General features: G+C 41.3%; 1 long non-coding RNA gene across 2 annotated transcripts in view; it reads right to left on the reverse strand.

Moving 5' to 3' along the window:
* Positions 1 to 7,606: 7,606 nt before the first annotated feature.
* LOC131838847 (uncharacterized) overlaps positions 7,607 to 17,621 on the reverse strand; it is a 30,406-nt gene continuing 20,391 nt past the window's right edge. Inside the window, exons 4-5 of one of the 2 annotated variants that reach the window (XR_009356718.1) lie at positions 12,846 to 13,091; positions 7,607 to 11,277 (exon numbers count right to left, since the gene is read on the reverse strand). This is a non-coding gene — a long non-coding RNA (uncharacterized LOC131838847). The remainder of the gene's footprint in view (positions 11,278 to 12,845; positions 13,092 to 17,621) is intronic. The other variant, XR_009356717.1, reaches the window with a different exon arrangement.

Here is a 17,621-nt window from a genome sequence, read left to right on the forward strand (position 1 = left end):
TTTAATTCTAGTATAAATTGTTTTTTAAGGTGTAAGTTCTTGTCTGTCCACAAGAACGAGCCATCTCCTCGTCTCTAGGGTTAGTCTTTCTTCTGTTCCTCTTGTTTTTTCTCTTTCATGGTGTTGATTTTCTTTAAGTGCTTGGTGACTATTGATTACCTTTTTATGTTTATGAATACAGGTAAGTCCACATACTGAGCTTGGGTTTCCTTTGTAATTGTGTTCAATCTGGCTCCACATTGGTCAGAGTCCAAACAGTGGAACAAAAACAAAAAAAAAACACTAGCTGCTTTAAACACTAATGTAGATCACATTTAATACAGAGATTCTTTACAAGATTGTTGGAAATTCTGAAGGAACAAAAGACAATAGAGTCAAGTTACTTTAAGATTAATAACTATAGGAAACTGTGACTATCTCTGAGGCAAAACTTTACCCAAAAGCCAGCTCTGATGTGCTGCTGAGGGTCCTGCTGTTGGAGTCCAGCTGCCTGAACAAGAACCCAGTTATTTGATCTAAGTGATTGGGACTAGGGTCTGCAAACTTAATGCCTCGGGGACATGGTAAGCCCTGTAATGTGTGAAGCAACTGGGCTAGTGGGCATGGGACAGCAAGGGGTTAGGGACTGTAGCTAGCTGGAGAATATACACCCAGTCCAGAGGCATTTGCATTAACTGCTACACAATATTATGTTATCTAACCAAACTGATTTTCAGCTAGATTCTATGTCTATTGGTTTCTACTCCCCCCAAATATTTAAAATATTTACGCTAAAGGAAAACTTATTTTCAGAATTCCCAAAGGCCTGATGCACCCACACAGAGTGAGTTTACTATTATCTGTGGAGCTGAATACTAACAACTTGTATCCTACTACATCATTTTGTTAGAATCCTGTATCGTAGTATGATTTGGGTCATCCTGGTGAAAACATTCAGTTGTTTTTTTTCGTTCAGCTCTTTTGAGGGTATAAGAAAACAATTCTGTTCCTTTTAATATTTTATAGTATGCTTTTTGCAGTCCTGTCTGACAATCATGAGCTGGAGTATCATTATGTCTTGGATGCCTTCCAGATATGAATATCACTTTTCAGACCATAAAAGGAGTGACAGGATACTTGGCAAATGAACTAGAACTTACTGAACCTCAGGACTGACTTGAAGCCGACTGAAACAGTGGAGAAAAGAAACCAAGGAAAAGAAAAGTGGACCTGTCATACAGTCATTGGAATTTTTTCCATAAATTATTAAGTTTATGGGGGAGAGACTCACACCAAGACCAAGGGATTCTCCCCAGCACTAGGAGAAATTAACATTGTGTCAAATGCATGCCATGCTCTGTACATTGTCATTTGTTTTTTCTCAAATCAATCACACAAGACAGGCATTTGAGCCCATGTTATGGATGGAAACTTGAGGCTTAGAGAACTTAAGCCCTCGGCCAAACAGCTATGAAGTGATAGTTCTGCTGTTTAAACATGAATCTGTTTTATTTCAACACTCGGGTTCTTTCCTCTACACCATATTATCTCTTCAGGAAGTCAGATGTTAGTGAGAAATTTAAGAAGACCGTGGGGAAGTTCTCAACAAAGGAGCATTTTTGAGAACTGTCAGTTTTCTTCTAACAATGTACTAAAAAAGCGTTACAGGTTTTAGACTACCACTCGTTAATTTGCAAGCAGAGCAATAAGTGAGTAAACCTATTCCAAATTAATATCCACTTAGATAGCTGTTGAGCCAAGTCAGGCATTGACGATGACCCGGCGATCTTTGCCCCGTTCCACAAATAGAGCAGCGATGACTCATTTGCACAGAGTCAGTAATAAACCCACTGGCTCACACATGCACCCTGAACTGTGGTCCCCAGGGACTTAACGTGTCTCTGAATGTTGACAGTCAGCCACATCTCAAATCACAGCTAGGAATAGAAGAGGACTGAGAAATCAGATACTGCTCTTTACTTCCAGAAACCTCCTGGCACATTATGGAAAAACTGGAGTAGGTTTGCAATAGGTAGCTGAAAGATTAAGTTTGGGGTTGGTGGAATTAACCAACCTGAAATGTAATTGTTCAAGGGGCTATTGATCCTGTGACTTGCAGTAAATAAGAGGCTCTTGAAAGCCTGGCAGCTGATGAACACTGTCTGGTTGTATTCCCTTTTAAGATCAACATGTTGATATGTTTATGAGCATATAATGGGCACTGCCTAATACCACTAATTGCCACTTAGCGTCAATCTTAGGCTTATTCTTTCTGTGGGCTTTATGATCCCTAAATTGGTTAATTAGGCCAGTATTGGCTGTGAAGGCAGTAAGTTATTGTTGCCTTTTGTGTCTACTCGTAAGAGACTATAGAAGCCAATAATTACAACCCTATGGAGACCACACCTTGATTTTTCCTGTGCCACATCTTGTTTTGGAATTAGATACATCCGGAAAGCCCGTCATATCTGTTAATATTAACTCAAAAGGGCCTAAATAGTGTCCCAGCATCCTCTCTTCTTGCCTCTCTCTAAACCTGGGGTCCTCAAACTTTGGCACATGTCAGAACCATCTGCTAGGCTTGTTAAAGCACAGGTGGCTGGGTCCCACCCTGGGACTTCCTAGTGACTAAATCCAGGGGGAGGCCCCAAACTTCGCAGTTCTAGGAAGTTCCTAGGTGATGCTCAAGGGGCAATCCTTTAAGCACTACTGCCCTAACCAGGGAGTTCACAGCTGCCTTAGAACACAAAGACCTAGCCTTCTATCCAGAAGCCCATGATGAGACTCAACTCTTGGTAAAAAGCAACACTGAGGAAAAGCCAAACTCTGTTTCTCCCCTTAAGTGGGGGAAAGCCACAGTGATCCTCTACTTCAGTAATTCTCAAAGTACAGTTTCCTCACTGGAAGTCTGAGTACCACCTGGGAACTTGGGAGGAATGCAGATTCTGAGGCCCCACCCCAGACTGCCTGTCTCAGAAATTCTGGGGGTAAAGCCCAGTAATCTGTTTGATAAGCCGCCCAGACACTGAAGTGGGACAGCTTCTGCTTCAAATCCATTCTCTACAAGGCAGTCCGAGTGACTTTTTTTTTAATTGAATTTTTTAATTGTGATCACTGTAGATTCTTAGGCAATAGTAAGAAATCATATGAGGAGATGTTTTGTACACTTTGTCCAGCTCCCTTAGTAGTAACATTTTGCAAAACTACAGGATAGTGTCACCTCCAGGATTTTAACATTGCTCTGATGTACCTATTTTATTCATATTTCAGCATTTTACTTGTAGTAGTGTGTGGTTAGTGAATGGACACACATGTGCCTATTAAGCTCCATACTGTTTTCTTATTAAAAACATTTTTTATTAATATACAATGTATTATTTGCCCCAGGGGTACAGGTCTGTGAATCATCAGTCTTACACAATTCACGGCACTCACCATAGCATATACCCTTCCCAGGGTCCATCACCCCGCCACCCTGTCCCTCTCCCCAACCCTCCAGCAACCCTCAGTTTGCTTCCTGAGATTAAGAGTCTCTTACAGTTTGTCTCCCTCCCAATCCCATCTTGTTTCATTTTTCCCTCCCTTCCCCCACAACCCCCTTGCCCTGCCTCTTAAATTCCTCAAATCAGAGAGATCATATGATAATTGTCTTTCTCTGATTGACTTATTTCTTAACTCCATACAGTTTTATTACCTGTGTCTGTTGATGCATGCATCAACCATCTCAGACAAGTTCCAACACCACAGAGACCCCTCAGTTTGTCCTTTCTAACTGCATCCGCTTCCCTTTAGCACAGCCTACAACTGGCTTGTCCCTCACCCTCAGCAGCCTCCAATCTGGTCTCCATTCTTAAACTTTTGTCATTTCAAAAATGTTAGAGAACCAAAATCATATAGTAAGTAGCCTTTTGGGATTGGTTTTTTTTTTCACTCAACACATTTAGTTGTTGTGTGTCAATAGTTAGTTCTTTTTTTATGGCTGAGTAGTTCTAGAGTAAGTATGCACCACAGTCTGTGGAATCATTCCTGTGGAAGGACATTTTAGATTGATTCCAGTTTTTTGGCTATAACCAATAAAGTGGCTATGGACATTCATGTAAAGATTTTTGTATAAGCATAAGTTTTCATTTCTCTTGGGGTAAGTACCTAAGAATATAGTTGCTAGGTGGTATGTAGTTGCATGTTTGGTTTTATGAAGAACTCCCAAACTGTTTTTCAGAGTGGTTCTACCAATTACATTCCCACAGCAAATTGTGAATGATGCAGTTTCTCAGGATCCTCACCAACATTTGGTGTTCTCCTTATCCTTAGTTTTAACTCCTCTGTTAGGCATGGAGTAATAGCTCACCAGAGTTTTCATACACATGTCCCTAATAGCTAATGATATTGAACCTCTTCAGGGTGCTTATTTGCTATCTGTATATCCTCCCCAATAAAATGATGGTGCGTGTCTTTTGTCTATTTTCTAATTGCATTGATTTTTGTTGTTGCTGTTTTTCCTGTTTAATACCTATTAGGAAAAAGTTTAAACTCTAATGTGGAGGAAAGTCCTCACTACCTCACTGTGAGGCCACTCTTCTCTGCATTTCAGCCAGACAGAGCTACTTTTAGTTCCTCTAAGATTTCTGGCTTTCTCTGTCTTCCCGCCTCTGGGACCATATTTTCCTATCTTCTTCTCCCCTTTGCTAATTCTCTCAGGTTCTAGCTGTTCTCTGAGGGTTCTCCTTCTATTTCACAACACTCGCATCTGTGCTCTCAAAGCACTTGTCACAAGGACATACTGTGCATCTTTCTCTGCTTTCCCATTTGTGAAGCTCCTTGAAGGCAAGAACTACTTATTCACTGCTGTCTTTCCTTGGCTTGTCAAAATGCCTGCCACCCCGTGTGGCCAGACCTAAGTCACTGACCCCCGCCCGCGACCTACAGTGCTGCTCACAGGACCACCCCTCGGGAAAAGAAAACAAAATCTAACCAAAACATTAGCTCCAAAATGAACAACACCCTCGTCATCTCTGATCAACTTTCAAAACACTCTGAAGTTACAAAGCGGCCTTTATTATTGAGCAGTTGTGTGTGGCATGGTATTTTGGCAAAGTATTTTATAATGAGCTTGTTGATTGTTTCTCAAAACCCTGAAGAAGAAATGTTCGCCTCCTGTCAGAGACCAGGGAACGGAGCCCAGATAGATCAGAAAACCGCATCTGAAATCATATGGCAAACCATTAGCTCTCACCGCAAGTGGTTTCGTCTACTTGGCTTTGACCTTGATATGTACTGAGGAAATTCAAGAAACCCACAGAACACCCATAGGGGGTTATCCAATACAACTTTCTTTTTTGAACCATTAACAAAAGTTGAATGATGATTATTTTAAATGCCTGTTGAATGTATGAACTGAACAAATACAAGCCTACTTTTAAAATGTGGAGCTAGGGTTCCTGGCTAAAGAGGTAGGATTTTTATGAGTCATGCTTATCACTAGCTTACTGAATATTTTCTGGATTATGGACTAGGTTCCATAGATTAGTATAACCCTTCCTTTTAGCTTCCATAATATTGGAAGTAGAGAAAAATCTTTGCAAACAGCAGGAGTTAACTGTCTTTATTTTGCACAATTTAATCTGGATATCTTCTCTGCTAGTTGAGTGGATTTATAGAGAGCCATTGTAACCCACCCACATTCTCAGATGGACTTGAGCCCTCAATACTAGGCCCTCACAAAAGAAAGAAGGGCCTACTCAAAGGGAAGAGTGATCAATAAAGAAAATTCAGGAAGGCTGACCAACCCATCCCCCATGCGGCCTCCTCTCTAAGTTCTAAAGTAATAAATTTTGAGAGTCTACATAGTCTCCCTTGGGGTGGCCGTGTTTGGGCTGAATGTGATATTAGACTTCCCTGTCAGACCAAGGCTTGATTGCCACTGGATCTCCATCCTTGCCTTCTTGCCAGAGGGACAAGACACAAAGAATGGGTCTGTCTCAAAGTATCAGCCTACCAGTGAGCTAGATATACCAGCAGCCCCAACTTGCTGTGGGTTCAAGTCTCAGACCACATCTATCCACTGGAGCAGGACCTGCTTCTCTCTGGTTGATTCGCCCCAGGACTATTGCTTCAGGAGCAGAAGTTTACTTCTGATAGACATCTTTTCTCCTAAATCCACTCAGAAGTATTAGAGACCTAAGTGCTTTTATCTTGATTATGAAGGTAACATTAACTGATGCTATTCAAGTATTTCTTCCACATGTGCTCACTGAGTGTTTCCTCTGTGCCAGGCACTGTATTTAGCGCTGAGGATAGAGTAACATAATCCCAACCTCTGCCCTGTGGAAGCTTACAGTCTAGCAGGGCAAGGGCCTCATATTAAATGGTCATGCAAGAGCATGACCAGCCTATGTATGCAACATTTATTTGTTCAAAGATACACACACACACAGAGCACCTTTTATATAAAACACTCTCTAGCAGTGCATTGAGTCTGTGTGTATTTCTCCCATGCTCAACCAGGGCCAGTTCAGCCACTGGAGTAACACCCACCATGCTGTAAAGACCCTCAGCCTGTACGTGTTTCTGAGCAGAAACGCTGGGCAGCTTACATTCAGCTCACATGGAGCTGAATGCTGCCAACAACTTGAATGAGCTTGAAAGTGGATTCTTCCCCAGAGCTTCCAGGCACCTTTGACTTTGTAGTTCCCAGATGAGAAAACCAGCCAAACCTATTAGATTGCTGCGGAACCACGAGTTCATAATTAGTGTTGTTTTAAGATGCTGAGTTTGTGATAATTTGTTACGGAAACAGAAAACTAACAGAGGGGTAAGGGCATGGACACTAATCAGGAAGTTATTGCAGAGTTGTGACTACAGGTTGGTGGGCTGGACCATACAACTGTATGAGAGAGATAAGAAATGGTCCGCTTCTACATATTTTAAAAGTAGAACCTGAATGAGTTGCTGATGTGCTGTATAATTGGGAAGAGCCGAGGGTGACTCTGGGGTTTGGTCTGAGCAAAGGTTGAGGAAGGCTGAGGTTTCCGCTTCGAGTTAACTGTGAATGGAGCAGTTTGCAAAGGTGAGTTTAGAGAGGTGGATAGGAAGTGCATTATACAGAGTTTTCTGAGTTACGTTAAGAATTTTGAAAGAGAGTAGATCTCAAAGTTCTTGTCACAAGGGGAAAATTCTTTTTGTAACTGTATGAGTTGGATATTAGCTAACTTACTGTGATAATAATCATTTTGTAATATATGTATGTCAAGTCATTATGCTGTGTATTTACACTTAGCAGTGTATATACACTTATACATTTATACAGTTATATTTCAATAAAACTAAAGAAAGAATTTCTAACATCATCTTAAAAAATAAAGTCATTGAATACTTCTAAGTAGACAAAGGCTAAAGCAGATCTGCATTTTAAAAAGAGCACTCAGGAGCCCTCACTATTTCTCCGTGGAGAAATAGATGTAGTCGGGTTTATTTACCCAATGTAAGTAGGTGATTTACACATTTAGGAAGACCAGCAAAGCTAGGGTCCTCCAAAGTGAGACCAAGGAGTGTCTCCTAGCTCATTAGAACAGAATTTCTCCAATGTTAAGTAATGAAATGAGACACCATTTCAACCAAGCAACCAGGACTGATTTAAGCTACTTTAATTACAATGTTACTAAAATATGTACTAAAACTAAACATAAACACTCTTATACAAATCATTGCTCTTATACCACATAAGACCAAATAAATTTACAAATTAAACATGGAGAAAAATATATCTCAAATTTGGAACATTAATACACTATTGCAAAAGACAATTGTTTTGCAGAAACTAAATTGCCAAGGCTTGACTTAATAGTTGAAAGATGAAGTCTGTGTCTTTTTGTTTTGTTTTGTTTTTTTAAGCAACAATACAAATGCAAATGCTTACTCTCTAATCTATTGTAAAAAATGATGTTACTAACAAAGTTTTGCTTGCTAGTTCAAGGTAATCAGATGTCATGGTAGTCAACATTTGCCAATGAAAAATCTTCAAATGGCATTTTTAATGAGGCACAATTTGATAGTTCTGTGAAGTTTACATAATGGCATCAAGATGAGATAGCATTGTAACATCTGTAACATCTTAGAAGTTTTCATTAACATGACATTAAAAAGTTTTGTTGAACATTTATCATTATATGTTTACCTCTCCACTTAATAGCAATGAACTATTGCAAATAAATGCTTACAAAAGTGGAACTTGTGTAACACATCTGCTTATAACACCACACAATTCTTTCAATTTAGCATGCCTATGTGGAAGAAGACAAGGAGAAGAAAGTAAAACTGCAAAGCTTAGAAAGGAAGAAACAAAATTGAAATTACTTGCAAATGATGTGGTTTTGTGCAGAAACACTGCAAAAGATGCTTCAGAAAATTAGTAGAAATAACAAGAGAATTTATTTAGCAAATTGCTGGAAATAAAATCAAATAAATGTTGGCATGCATTTCACAGACCAGCAGTAGTTGAAAAATAAAATTAAACATCTGATTTTAAAATAATAGAAAAAAAGTATGTAGTAATAAAAATGATAACAGAGGCAAAAACTTCTTGGGTAAATGTATAAAACTTTACTAAATGATGTTTAAGGAGGCCTAAGTAAATGGGAAGATAGGCCATGTTTATTGATTGGAAAACAATGTTTAAAAAAGGTTGACTGTCTCTAAGTTGATTCAGTGGAAAAGTAGTCATATACCCAACAGGTTTTTCTTTTTTGAAAATTAATAAGCTGATTATAAATTTTGCATAATGCAAAAAGTCAAGAATAAGACACTTTTGAAGGAAAAAAATAGGTGAGTTGACAAGTAGACATTGCTTACATAAAGTACTACCAAGCTAAAGTAATTAAGATAAGTTGTTGGTACAGGCAGAGAAAAATCTAGTCTTCCCAAATAGATGCCTTAACAAATGCACTATAGTACTGCAGGTCAGTAGGGAAATTATGATTTTTTTTTCAATAAATCATCCTGGGAAGTTGACCCTCCTTTCAGACAAAAACAAAGTTGAATGCCTTTCCCACACCAGAAATAAAAAATAATCAGGTAGACCAAATATCTAAATAAGAAAGCCAAAAATTATCAAACATTATGAAGATAATATCATAGACTATCTTTAGGGCTTTAAGGTCATAAATTATGAATGTTAGTCCTAAGTAAATAAAGGTAAACTATAAATTGTAAATAAAAGTTATGTTGTAGATATTATATAAGGCTCATTAACTGTAAATGATTGATGGATTTAATCACATTGAAGTTAAGAGTTTTTGTTCATCAAAAAACACTGCAAAGAATGAAATGACAAACCACACCCTGGGAGACAATATCGATGACACATCAATAAGAGGGGAGAGGCTAGAGTTTCCTCTCCAGAAGGATCTGCATAAAAGAAGTTGTGATCATTAGTAGCTCAAGGTCTTTGGGAAGGTGAGAGGAGCACTCAAGGAGAGACATGTTTTGGGTAACTATGGCAACACTTGTCCATAACACTTTCTGTGAATACAGAAAGGACAATGGCAAGCACAAAAACAGCCTTCAGGTGAAGTCTCCAGGAGGTCTAATGTCACCAGGGGGATTATTTCAGTGATGTCAAGGAAGCAGAGCCAATGTCCAGGAAAGAAGTGGAAGGTAAGGAAGATGAATGATTATGGGGCAGGAATTCCAGAGATCACAGGGGTTGGGTAGGAGAGTGGGGAGAAGCTCAGGGTTTGGTTTAACAGATAGGACAGAGAAAACAGCAACACGGGAAGGAGCCCTCAGTGGATGGTAGGTGACCAGAGATGCCTGCCTATGTTTCATGGGACCCACAGAAATTCAGATAGGAGGTGTAAAGGAGGAGGGGACCACCATGATTTAGTAGGACTTGACTGTGTTCTGGAAGTAAGTTCACTGACAATAGTGGGAGGCTTGTGTGCCTTCACTGGCGATGGTAGGCATTGTGACCGGAGGATGTTTGGAAAAGATGCACAGCAAGAGTGAAGCTGGGGTCTCTCAGTGGCAGAGGGAGTGGGGTCAGCAGTGACCCAGGTTATTCTTTCCAGGAATGGGTTTGTGCCATGTGTACTTTAAGGGTCCCCCAGGTCCAAGCTGATAACACTAATCTTTTCCTTTTCCTCCTTCCCAGGGTGAGATAAACTCAACTTTTAAAATATCTCATGTAGATATTGGCAGTTGAGCCCTTTATATTGTTGAATATGAACATTTAAAGGTCTAAGCTAATGATATACTCTGGGTTAGTAGACCAGGGCTAACTAAGTAGAAACATTGGCTAGTTCTGTTATTTTAGGGGTATAGAACAGATCCTGGGGTAACGCCAGATAATATATGTCTTAATAAAAGAATTCTATTTTTCAGAGGCACATAATACTATGAAAGGCCTCTGAAAATAACTGGACAAGTGTGGTAGCCTTATTATATCAGCAGGGGTTTGTTGTTGTCAGCCACAAGGCAAATTTGGGTGGCTTTTGACAAAACAGAAATTTAGGAAAAGGAGCACGGATAGCTCCGGGACCCCCTGAAAGGGCCCAAGCAGAAGGGCCCTATACTGGCAGAGACCCACCCCTGCCAGGAGGGGGCAGCTTTTTCTTCTGCACAGAAAGGCCCCTCACAAGCTCGCTGAGGCTTTGGGTGGAGATGTCAGGGTAGGGTGACAGACCTAGAAAATGCCCCCATTCCAACAGAGGGCTGGTCTAAAGAAGCCATCAGTGCTACCTCCTTGAAGTGCAGACTGGGGGTGATCAGGCAAGCACAGGCTCTGTCCACTGCACTGGACCGTGTCCAAGTCTCTCTGGTCCCCGGGTGGGAGACTCCCAAGTTGCTTTCAGCCCTTGCTCCCGAGGAGGTGAAAAAAGTCAGTCGCTGATTTATTTCTGCTTTAAGGATAAGCAATGTCTGAGTCGCCCAACCAGACTCCAAGGTGAGGACTTCTCCGGACGCAGGAATTGGGTTAGCACTTACTTGGTACTGTTTCCTTTATTTGGACTTCAACCTGGCATTCTAAAACACAGGGAGCCGTGGTGCCTCAATACAGTAGAGGGCTCTGGATCTCAGTACTGTTGATTCAACTGCATACCACAGCAAGGAGCATTTCAACTATAAGCCAACACGTCTTTGATCCCGGGTCCATTTAGGTCAATTTAGTAAACATTTATTATTTGTCTCTTATGTGAAACATAGGCAGTTTTTTTTTTTTTTAAATTCAGCAACAAATCTTGTCTCTCCTTGTCTCTTTCTTCACACCTCATAACAGATTTAGCTGCCCCAGATAGATACCTCCTGTAAAAACAAATAAAATGCATGGAGGGATTTAGACAAGATGTGCATAAAATCAACGAATCTGTTATTTAGAAAATATTAGTGAAAGACTTCTCTTTGTCACAACCCCTTGTTTTGTTATTCTTTAACATCTGAAGACCCTGATTTTAGTACAGCACACAATAGCAAACTCTAAATATATTTGCAGGGGCGCCTAGGTGGCTCAGTCAGGTAAGCGTCTGCCTTCAGCTCAGATCATGGTCCCAGAGTCCTGGGATGGAGTTCCGCATCTGCTCGCTGCTTGGCAGGGAGTCTGCTTCTCCCTCTGTCTGCTGCCCCCCACCCCACACTGCCTGTGCATGGCTCTCTCTTTCTCTGACAAATAAATAAAATCTTAAAAAAAAAAAATTTGGAGATCCATAAACCTATGGATCAATGAAATAAAGCACTGCTTTCTGCAAGAGAAGAATGTTAGGAGATGCTTCTCTCTCTTTTTTTTTTAAGTTCTCTTTTCCAATATTTGGAAAATATATGCTCATAAAATAGTGAATGATATTAAGAAATGTATATGTAAGATTAAGAAAAAAGTTCCAAGGCACATAATTTACAAGACAATGACTAAGGTGTTACTGTTTAAATATGCTAGATAAAACTTGAGTCACTTTATTGGTAAAACACTCTTAAAACTGAACCAGGGCTATGGTGCCAATGCCCTAGGAAGGCAATGGTTCTGAGCTTGCCAAAGCCCAGGGGAGGAGGGCTGAGGGACTCTACAGAGAAGCACATTAAACTCTAATTAAGAACCTAATAAGGACACAGTTGTATTGCTTTTAATCTAAAGATCTATCCTGTCACTGAACAGTCCTGAAGACACGATTGGCTATTACCAGTACAAGTACTGTGGATTGAAGATAGTTTGCCAAAGGAGATCCTTGCTGGCAGAGTTAAAAGGAGAATGGTGATTAACAGAGTCTAAAGAAAAGGGATTTGCTTAAAGCGAATACGTGACATGCATGACCAGCTCAAAAGTCAAGCTCGGGGCACCTGGGTTTGGAGACCTTCAAGCAAGAAGTATGCGTAGCTCTGTTTTTGTTTACGTGTTCCCCCCTTTCCTGCAACCTTCTTCCTAATCTTCACCCTGGCTTTCAAGCCCCGTACATACCCAGCTCTAGCCCCTTTCTGAGCAAATGACCTTGCCTCCTACCTTTCAGGGAGAGGAGAACTCTCCCAGAGTCCCAACTTCTGCACTGACATAAAGAAGTGTGTAATGATTTGTTTAATGTCTGTGCATCTCTCCTGCGGCGCGGAAAGCTCCCTGAGATCGGGGATGGAACCTGTTCACCGGTGTCCCCTACACGTACCAGCACATGGTCTCCCCGGGGTTCCGGAAGTATCTGTTGCATGAGGGCAGGAACCCACTTCCTTTCCCTCCTTGATCAGTTTTTGTTTTAAAACACAAAAGTTTTGTTTTTAACAGAATATATTGTCATGGGAAAAAAAAAATTCAGAATAGTACAGAATCGGATGGAAGGGAATTGAATTGTCCAAGTCGCCCTCTGCATGGAAATTCCACTGGCTCCCTTCCTCACCTCCTTGTTGGCCTCCAAGCTCACCTTCCCCCTGCACCCAGATTTCATCCTCTTGCTGCGAGCTCCTTCTGGAAGCACTTCCCCTCCACGTGGACGAGTCAGGGAGGGGGCGCTTGGCAGGGCCTCTGCTCAAGGTGGCCAAGAGTTGCAACAGCTGAGGTTGAAAGCAATAGTGTCGCCAAGGGGAACAGTGGCTCCGTGCCTGATAAGCTAAATCCGTCATCAGACCTTAAGGGTAAGAGCAGGCTAAAGGAAATAAGAGGCAAAGTAAAAGGTCAGGGGAATCCAGCAGGAGGTCAAGAATGCACATGCAAGCCCAGACCAAGCGAGAGGGTACAGTGCCATATCGATGAATCAAGAAGGGATAACAAGGGGCGCCTGGGTGGCTCAGTGGGTTAAGCCGCTGCCTTCAGCTCAGGTCATGATCCCAGGGTCCTGGGATCGAGCCCCGCATCGGGCTCTCTGCTCAGCAGGGAGCCTGCTTCCTCCTCTCTCTCTGCCTGCCTCTCTGCCTGTTTGTGATCTCTCTCTGTCAAATAAATAAATAAAATCTTTAAAAAAAAAAAAAAAAAAAAAAAAAAGAAGGGATAACAAGAATGCATTTTTTTTTTTTTAAATTTTGGGGTGTTCCAGGGGCTGATGAGGGCTGGACTGGCACTCTGATCCCTCTTTGGAACTTCAACCTATTAATTATCCTCTCTCTCCCCTGTAACTAATTCCAATTCCTTTCTCAGACTATAAATATGCTAACCCTCTTCACCTAAAAACAAACAAAAAGCCTCTCTCTCAACCCTGTCTCCTCTTCAACGTACCCCCACCCAGGCTCTCTTCTGCCAATTTCAGACGCATTTCTTTCTTTCCTTTTTTTTTTTTTTAAAGATTTTATTTATTTATTTGACAGAGAGAGATCACAAGTAGGCAGAGAGACAGGCAGAGAGAGAGGAGGAAGCAGGCTCCCTGCCGAGCAGAGAGCCTGATGCGGAGCTCGATCCCAAGACCCTGGGATCATGACCTGAGCCTAAGGCAGAGGCTTTAACCTGCTGAGCCACCCAGGCACCCCCTCAGACGCATTTCTTGAAAGAACCAACCCAAGCTCCATGTCTATGTTCCTCGCCCCTTACTCGCGGACTGGCTCGGTTGACTCTGCCTTCTGTCCCACCACTTCCCTGAAAACCGTCTCTGCCAAAGTCATCCTCGGCCTCCATATTGCTGTCATTAGATCCAGATTACACGGTCTTGTTTCCCTCTGAGCGGACTCTTTGGAGCTGTGACCACCGCCTCCTCATTTGGCCTCTCTGACATACCCACCCCTCTGAGGGCTCTGCCGCTCTGTCTGTGGCTCATCCATTCTGGGGTGAGGCCCTACGTCTCCACTCACTTTTATCTACTGCTGCCTGTGGACCTCGGGTATCAGGAAGCAACCAGCATTAGGTGTCTGCCCAGGCACCATGTGTGGACACAAAACCCTGCTCACGGCTTCCTTTTCCTTATAAGAAAGCATGTTTTCCCATCTTTTTGTAATAGTATTATGGTTATAATTCATGGAACATTTGCTATTTGGGTATTCACTAATTTATACATTTGGTTATTTTTTTTAATTTTATTTATTTATTTGCCAGAGAAAGCGAGAATGGGCAAGTAGGCAGAACAGCAGGCAGAGATAAAGGGAGAAGCAGGCACCCCGCTGAGCAGAGAGCCGGATGTGGGACTCAATTCCAGGCCCCCGGGATCATGACCTGAGCCAAAGGCAGATGTTTAACTGCCTGAGCCACCCAGGTGCCCCTCAGTTATTTCTTTAGGCTGCAAATATTTACTGACTCTTACCTTGGGATAGGTGCTGTGCAAGTGTAATCCTTAGTTATTACAACTCACTTAGAAGATAGCATATTGTCACTTTATTTTTTTTTAAAGGTTTTATTTATTTATTTGACAGAGAGGCAGGCAGAGAGAGATGGGGGAAGCAGGCCCCCCACCGAGCAGGAAGCCCGATGTGGAACTTGATCCCAGGACCCTGAGATCTTGATCTGAGCTGAAAGCAGAGGCTTAACCCACTGAGCCAGGCAGGTGCCCTATATTGTCACTTTAGAAGCTAAAACTGAGGCTAGCAGTTGTCCCTCCTGACTGCCATCTAAGAGTTCTTAAGAAGTACACTAAGAATTTGGATCCACAGCTCTTTACATTTCCCTAAGGTACAAAAAAATAAATCTAAAGCCCATTTTTCATTTTATGCCAGGAGCTTTCCCCTCATTGACCTTATTACACAAGTGGCACCTGATGTTATTTTTGAAACAGAGAGGGAGAGATCATAGCAATGGAAACCCAGGAAGCTATAACATTGTTATCAGAACTACCCACCCCCCCCCCCCAACTTGTTTCCACATGATCCAGGAAAGACTATAAATCATGTAGCTTGAGATTCACTTATTTATTCATGTTTTCCAGTTCTTACAATATATCCATAAGGTATGGGGAGAGGTGGGAAGACCAATTTTAATCAAATAAATGAAAGAGTATATTTTTACACCTAAGAAAAGTCCCAGGACAAAAAGAGTACAGTTGAATACAAACTGATAGTAAAGAAACTTGACCCAGATTGGGAGGTCAAGGAAGCTTCCCTAAGGAAATAACATGTGAGTTAAGATCTAAGTGATGAATGGAAGTGAAGCCCATAAACGGGTGAGTGCTTCCTAAGGAGAGAACAGCACATGCAAAGGCTCTGGATAGAAGAAGAGGCATATTGCTTTCAAAACCTAGCAGTCAGGGCATACAGTGAGGGTAACAGAAGGGTCCAAGAGGTAGCCTGGGCCAGACTATGCTGACCATGCTCTTTTTTATATTAAGACTCAGAGTCCAGTAGGATGAGGGGTCTTACCAGATTTGTGTTCTGAAAAATCTACTGCTGTGTGGAAAATCTGCCAGAGGGTCTCAGGAAGGATAGGGAAGAGTCAGGAGGCTATTGCCTTGGACTAGTGTGGTCACGGGGGAAGACGGAGAAGTTGAAGAGTTTAATATCTATTTGAGGAGGTAGAATTAGTAGGACATGCAGATAGATTTAAAGAAGTGCTGTAGTCTCGGGAGTTGGAGAGGACTAACTACACGAGTGATGGCACCATTTGCAAAGACAGAAAAAGCAGTTGGAGGAAATCATGGGTTTGGCGGGTTATGTTAAGATGGAAGGGTCTCTGGCACAACAAGGTGGGTTTTGGCTATACCAGTCTAGAATTTCAAAGAGAGACCTGGGTTGAAGATAGGAACTAAGGAGTCATCAGTGGAGTTGTAATCAAGCCATAGGCATGAATGAGACAAGTCGGGAAGAACTGGAGAGTGAGAGGAAGCCTTGGATAGAGACATCCAGAAAGCCATCATTGAAAGGACTCACTTTCTGATCATTTAAAAGAAAAACATGTTCTGAAGAAATTTAGCAACTTCTTAAGATAAAATTTCTCTTAAATAAATTTTGAAATATTAACATCAATAAGATTAAAAAACAAAACAAAGAACCCTGCACCTCTCTGGCCCCAAATGAATCTGTAATGTTTTACTTATATTTTTAAAAAATTCCAAAGCATTCAAGGTAACAACATTGTTTAAGTCTAGGGGTGAATACATAGGTGCTTTTTATATGTCTTTGTAGATTCTGTTTGAGTGAAATATTTCATAATTAAACAAGTAGTAACAATAAAATGTTCCAGGAAATAGAGACTAAGTCAATGAAAATTCAGGCCAGAAAATTAAATACCAGAAGCAGTTAAGGGAAAAAAAAAAAAAAAAAGGATTAGAGATATGGTCAAGGAGTCATTTGGCCCCAATATGAAAGATTTTGGCCCAGCCTAAGAAGATGTGCCCTAAAAGATTCTATTGATACATTTTCAGGAATTTCCAACATTATGGAGACCGTAACAAATAAAATTTTGGCTCTATTTATATTTCAAGATAATGAGAAGCAAGAAATTGGCCAATATTATTTGTTTTGGCTGCACATAAAAGTCATTCGCCTGGTTTAATGAATAGATGGTACTTTTGTGAGCCTTCTATACATAGCATACTTAAAATTTGGAGGCAAGCTACGTCTGAAACAAGACTAGTGATCTACAAGTGATGTCTAATTGGCAATGACTTTGATAGTATAACAGGACAATGAAACCACCGTCTGCCTCCCCAGAACCACCAACTACCACAACCACCACTGTCTCTTCTTCTTCACTACCCCCAAGAGGAGGATTGTTGAAGCATATCACCTCTAAAAACTTACTCTGGCCCTTATATTAAGGGATATATGGCTCAACAATGGACCTTTTCTCACAGTACCTAGAAGAATACAAACTTCATAGTTTTGAGAAGCTAGGCTGGAGAGATGTGGAGATAATTAGAAAAAGAAAGGGACATAGCTGTAGCTCACAAGGATGCTGTATGGAGTGCTATATCCAGCCCTGATTTTCCTACCAAACTGCAGGGCTGCCAACCCCATCTTGGACCATCCTGTTTGACTCATCCCTATGGTGTTCCTCTATTAGTAAGTAACTCAGACTTAAGGAAATGGTTAATGATGACCAGTCCCTTGGACTACATGCTGGGGAAAGGGAAGGGCTCTAGGATGAGGGCAATCCCTGGAGTACTGAAGGGACAGCTGTACTGTGAAGGCTTAAAGAAGGGATTCCTCCTGCATGGTTCATGGGCCTGAGGTAGAAGGTCTGTTACTCATGGCATGATGGCTATGAAAGTTTTCATTTCTTGAGGAATCTTTTGTCTTTTATCATGGTGAGGTTATAGATGCTT

The sequence above is a fragment of the Mustela lutreola genome, chromosome 8 (assembly GCF_030435805.1).
Source record: "Mustela lutreola isolate mMusLut2 chromosome 8, mMusLut2.pri, whole genome shotgun sequence".
Lineage (NCBI taxonomy): Eukaryota > Metazoa > Chordata > Mammalia > Carnivora > Mustelidae > Mustela > Mustela lutreola.